A 6,489-nucleotide genomic window follows, 5' to 3' on the forward strand; every position below is an offset into this window, starting at 1 on the left:
AGACCCATTTGGTAAACACCTTTCCAACGCCAAACCTTTCCAATGTGTAAAACAGATATGACCATTCAACCCCATCGAATGCCTTTTCCACGTCTAATGAGACTACTACTCCTGGTATCTTTCCCTGATGACAGGCTTGAATCATATTCAAAACCCTTCTAATATTATTGGATGATCTACGGCCCTTAATAAACCCCGCCTGATTCTCCTTTATGATGTGTGGCAATACCCTTTCTGGCCTCAATGCGAACGTTTTAGAAAGGATTTTAAAATCTACATTTAGCAAGGATATTGGTCTGTATGACGCGCAATCTTCTGGGTCCTTTCCTTTTTTAAGGATAAGAGAGATATTCGCCTCTTTCAGCGAAGGCGGGAGACAGCCCTGACTGTATGAATAGTTATACATGTCCATAAGTGGACCAGCCAATATTCCTGTAAATTCTTTATAGAATTCAGCTTGAAAGCCATCTGGGCCAGGCGCCTTACCGCTCTGAAGTTGCCTGATTGCGTCAAGTATTTCTTGGCTTGTTAGGGGAACATTCAAGACCGATACCTGTTCAGGAGTTAGTTCCGGAAAGGTCAGGTTTTTAAAAAATGACTGCATCCTCCTAGTCCTGTCTTCACAATCCTGTGACTTATATAAATCAGAATAAAATTTTCTAAGGATTGCGTTAATCCTTTTATGATCATGAGTCAAAATAACCGTACTTTCCTTGATAGACATGATAGTTTGAGGGGCCTTTCTTTTCTTTGCAAGAAATGCTAAGTATCTACCAGGTTTATCGTCAAATTCATATAACCTTTCTTTTGCAAATAATATTTCCCTCTTAGCCGTTTGAGTAAGCGTAGTGTTTAGAGCTGTCCTAAGGGCCGTAATCCTTTGTAATTTGATAATAGAAGGTCTGTCAGCGTATGCTGTTTCAGCTGATTTTAAGTGAGCTTCGAGCAGACGCTGTTGTTCTCCCTTTAATTTTTTCTGGGTCGCTGAGTAGGAGATGATCAAACCTCGCGCGTAAGCTCTGATGGTTTCCCACATCATGGATGGGTTGCTAGCCGTACCTGAATTAATTTCTAAAAAAGTTTTAAATTCTTGAGAGAAGTACTTTACAAATTTACTATCTTTCATCAGGAAGGGATCCATACGCCAAAACCGAGGGGATGTCCCATTGTTCCTCGCCTTGATTTACATATATACAGCAGCGTGATCGGAAATTGTTATACTGCCTATTTTACAGAATGATATGGAATTAAAAAAAATCGAGGGGGCAAAAAACATATTGACTCTAGTAGGACATTTATGTGGATTGGAGTAAAAAGAAAAATCTCTGCTCTGTGGATGAAGACATCTCCATACATCTACTAATCCTAATTCTTTGTTCAAATCCACCAATTGTCTGGATCTGGGAGATACTCCTGCAGTACTCTTGGGAATCCTATCTATTTCCGGATCCATAGTACAATTAAAGTCTCCCCCTATAATTGTATGACGAGCACCTAGAGCCATCAATTTTGAGAAGGCTTCTGTTATAAATTTAAAAGGATGTGCCGGGGGACAATACAGATTTAAGATCCCATATTCCTCTCCATTTGTAAGGGCTTTAATCAGAATATATCGTCCAGATTTGTCTTTTACCTGATTTAGGATTTTGAAAGGGAAATTCTTCCGAATAAAAATAACAACTCCCCTGCTTTTTGAGCTAAAAGAAGAAAAAAAGGCCTGATCAAATTCACCCTGTCGTAATTTCAAGTGTTCTTTATCCAATAAGTGTGTCTCCTGTAGGAGAGTTATATCAACCCTTTCTTTCTTGAGATTTGATAATATTTTCTTCCTTTTGACTGGTGAATTACTCCCCTTGACATTCCAGGTGCACCACTTAACCGACTGATTAACCATAATCGTCCGGGCAAGTCTGAGACCCCTCGGGAGGGGAAACTCTATCCAGAACATCCCGTGCATAGAGCATATAAAATTCACAAAAATAAAGGTTCTCTAATACACTCGCAACAGTATAATAAAAAACTATTTCTTAAATAAAAAAAAATTAAATGGAGATTTTCCCCCTTGTTCCCAGGGGGTATCACTTCCTTTCCAAAGGTCCATCGTATCCTCTCTCAACCAGTGCCCCACCCTTGACCCAGGCGCTCTTCAATAGGATGAAGAAAATTCAAATGTACTACAGAGCTAGAATAAACAGTGAGCACCCTACCCCCCACCCACACCAACACCTAGATATATTTGGTAATGTTAATACCATGTATAAACATATATAACTATAAAATTACAGCCTCAACAAATAATAATCAAATATAATAATACAAAATAACAAGGGAAAACAAGGGCCTGTTTCCACACTGTAATCTAATCTAATCTAATCTAATAAAAAAAAAAAAAAAAAAAAACCCCGCTCCTAGAGACAGAGGTAAAATAGGGTAAGGTAACCACCTCCTGATGAAGGGCTTTTGCCCGAAATGTCGATTTTGCTGCTCGTCGGATGCTGCCTGAATTGCTGTGCTCTTCCAGCACCACTGATCCAGAATAAGGTAACCACCTCCCCCCACCAACATTAACTGGACTCCCCCGGCCTCTCTCTCTCTCTCTCTATACATACATATATATATATAGAATAATAAAAAACCCCAAGGGGGGGAGAAAATCGCTAAGTAGAGAACAAATAAATAAATCCCTCTTCCCACCCCCCAAGATAATATTAAACAGTAAAGTAAAAAAAAAGGGGATTTATATACATTTAAAAAAGGGGGTGTAAACCAGGATGGGGGAAAGCAAACCAACATCAATTATCTCTTACAATTTATCTAAGAGAGTCCAAAAATTCCTTGGCCTTTTCCGCCGATCCGAAGTTATACACGGACCCTTCATGGTTAAAGTGTAGCGTCGCTGTGTAGCGCAAGGAGTATTGAATGTTTAAGTCCCTTAAACACTTCTTCGCCTCATCAAACGCCTTCCTCTTTCGGACCAGAGCTGGGGAAAAGTCCTGGAATAACATGATCTTGGATCCTTTATAGATCATGACTTGGGGATCTTTCCCAAGATTTCTGGAAGCTTCTAAGAGTACCTGCCTCTCCTTATAGCTCTGCAGCCGGAACAGGACCGGGCGGGGGCGCTGGTTCGAGCCAGGCCCGCGTATTGCAACCCGGTAGGCCCATTCTACCCTAACCCGGCCTGATCCAGCCTTCAGATTCAATAACTGCGGAAGCCACTGTTCAAGGAACCTTGTAAGCTGGCCTTCTTCCCGTTCGGGAAGGCCCAGCAAACGAATACTTTTTCGACGATCTCGATTCTCGAGGTTGTTGATGTGATTCTCTAAGGTCCGGACTTGCTGCTCGAGAGTCCGAACCTGATCCACGGCCGATTCTGCAATGGCCTCGGAGGTCGCGGCCTTTAGCTCCGGCCCTCTGACTCAGCATTCAATTTCTTCGATGTCTCGGCCGTGCTTTTGTAGCGCGGCCGAGAGTGAATTCCACCGACTTCGGGACTCTTCAATAAAAGTGTTGATCTTCGCATCGAGTTTAGAGATGATTTCTGCGAGGCTCGCCACCGTAGGTAAGTCCCCCGGGGTGGCTGCGGACACCTCTGCTGCAGCTGGGGAGGGGTACCTGCCTGCTGAGAACTGTGGGCTCCTTTCCCCCTAGTCATTTTTACTGGAGATTAAATTGTTTAATTTCAATACTAAGCAACTAATTACATTAAGTAAAAACTGATTTGGTGAGTGTGGTGGGGGCGGGTGATCCACTTTGCCCAAATCTTGGGAGGAGCACTGCAGACTCAGACTTGCTGGGTCGCCGCCATCTTGGATCCCCCTGGAACAGAATTTTTAATCTGTATGAGCAGATCGGTTGGCATGTGGACTTTGTTTGGTAGAGATTAGATTAGATTAGATTTTAGATTAGATTACTTACAGTGTGGAAACAGGCCCTTCGGCCCAACAAGTCCACACCGCCCCGCCGAAGCGCAACCCACCCATGCTCCTACATTTACCCCTTACCTAAGGCTACGGGCAATTTATCATGGCCAATTCACCTGACCTGCACATTTTTGTGACTGTGGGAGGAAACCGGAGCACCCGGAGGAAACCCACGCAGACATGGGGAGAATGTGCAAACTCCACACAGTCAGTCGCCTGAGGCGGGAATTGAACCGGGTCAAAGGATGCTGCCTTTGGAGAATGCACCAGTTTGATGATGACTGACAGCTAACTGCCAAGCTTTGTTTAAATGTAAACCAGCCAGATTGACTCTGATTGGTCAAGGCCGTGAGGAAGGAACCAGCGAATAGCTGTCACCTATTTTGTTTAGATGAAACAAGCACAATGGATGCACATGTTCCTGCTGTCTGCATAGAATAGGGACCAGTGCATTCATATACGCAGCTTCCAGCAACAACTTTGCCAGCCCAAATGACAATTTAAATGTTTTCAGTGTAATTTTGAGCACACTAAGGAATATTCAACAAATGCTGTCCAACTGCAAAATCGCATTCAATGTTAAACACTTACATTTATTAATCTCAAGCAAGGCCTATTTTACTGCTAACCAAACAGATTTAGTTTTGCACCTACCCAATAATATTGGGGTCATGAGCATTGTCCATTTACTCAGGAGCTGTCTCTTCTCTTTTTGCCCTGCCAAGCCCTTCAAGGGGTTAATGTATCCCATTGTTGCCTGGTCTTCATAGTCTTGGCATTTTTCTCACGTTAGTATTATCACTGACTCAACTTAATTCCAGACACCCTGCTGTGTGTGTGCTCCCAGAAGTCAGCACATGCTTTCATTCAACTTTACTCATTAGCCGTCTCTGAATCACTCGGAAACACTGGGACACTCGGACCACAACCATTGCATTATAGTTACTCACTCACTTGCTTAAAGCAAGGGCTTTTATTCCAATCTTAAACAAGGCAGTTCAAATGGTTGGGATGGAACGAGGTGAGTACAGGGTAACCCTACTTTTAACCTCTTTACAACTGACACAAAGATTTAAGCTCAAACCCCAAATAGCGTCAAGTAAAATCCAGTCATCATTATTACAGTTGGGCACTCTGCTCGCTTCAAATACTATTTGGCTACTTTTTTTTATTTATGGGATTTGGGTGTCACTGGCTGGCCGGCAATGATAGCCCATCCCTATTTGCCCCTTGAGAAGGCGGGGGTGAGCTGCCTGGCAGTAAGCAATAGAAATGGGAATGGTGTTTTCCCAGATGATCAGCTAGGAACCTCTGCCAGGGTGTGGTACCGGCTAAGACTTGTCTGAGGTAGTTTGCTGCCATCAGTCCCCTTTTGTCTTTGCTTTGTCTTGGGTCTATCTAGCAAGGTTAGATCTCATGGAATACCGTTTGGATACAGAACTGGGTCAAAGGTAGAAGACAGAGGGTGGTTTTTCAGACTGGAGGCCTGTGACCAGTGGGGTGCCACAAGGATCAGTGCTGGTTCCACTACCTTTCGTCATTTATATAAATGATTTGAATGTGAGCATAAGAGGTATAGTTAGTAAGTTAGCAGATGACACCAAAATTGGAGGTGTAGTAGACAGTGAAGAGGGTTACCTCAGATTACAACAGGATCCTGATCAGATAGGCCAATGGGCTGAGAAGTGGCAAATGGAGTTTAATTTAGATAAATGTGAGGTGCTGCATTTTGGGAAAGCAAATCTTAGCAGGATTTATACACTTAATGGTAAGGTCCTGGGGAGTGTTGCTGAATAAAACACCTTGAGTGCAGGTTCATAGCTCCTTGAAAGTGGAGTTGCAGGTAGATAGGATAGTGAAGAAGTCATTTGCTATGCTTTCCTTTATTGGTCAGAGTATTTAGTACAAAAGTTGGGAGGTCATGTTGCAGCTGTACAGGACATTGGTTAGGCCACTGTTGGAATATTGCGTGCAATTCTGGTCTCCCTGCTATCAGAAGGATGTTGTGAAACTTGAAAGGGTTCAGAAAAGATTTACAAGGATGTTGCCAGGGTTGGAGGATCTGAGCTACAGGGAGATGCTGAACAGGCTGGGGCTGTTTTCCCTGGAGTGTCGAAGGCTGAAGGGTGACCTTATAGAGGTATATAAAATCATGTGGGGCATGGATAGGATAACTCGACAAAGTCTTTTCCCTGGAGCGGGGGAGTCCAGAACTACAAGGCATAGGTTAGGGTGGGAGAGGAAGTATATAAAAGAGACCTAAGGGACAACTTTTTCACAGAGTGTGCTGCGTGTATGGAATGAGCTGCCAGAGGAAGTGGTGGAGGCTAGTATAATTGCAACATTTGAGAGGCATCTGGATGGGGTATATGAAAAGAAAGGGTTTGGAGGGATATGAGCCGGTGGGACTAGATTGAGTTGGGATATTTGGTTGACATGGCGGGTTGGACCGAAGGGTCTGTTTCCATGCTGTTATCTCTATGACTCTATGACCAATGGGAGAGGATGTACCACTGTTCAGTAACTAGAGAAGAAGCTGTGTTGTTAGTTAACAAGAAGGGTTATT

The 6,489-nt window shown here is 43.3% G+C and overlaps 1 pseudogene; it reads right to left on the reverse strand.

The window, feature by feature from the left end:
- Nucleotides 1–2,952: 2,952 nt before the first annotated feature.
- LOC148141922 (uncharacterized) lies at nucleotides 2,953–3,655 on the reverse strand (annotated as a pseudogene).
- Between the last annotated feature and the right edge of the window lie 2,834 nt (nucleotides 3,656–6,489).

Source organism: Chiloscyllium plagiosum, unplaced genomic scaffold (genome assembly GCF_037043375.1).
Source record: "Chiloscyllium plagiosum isolate Xiang-an unplaced genomic scaffold, Cpla_swu_hap1 HiC_scaffold_31, whole genome shotgun sequence".
Lineage (NCBI taxonomy): Eukaryota > Metazoa > Chordata > Chondrichthyes > Orectolobiformes > Hemiscylliidae > Chiloscyllium > Chiloscyllium plagiosum.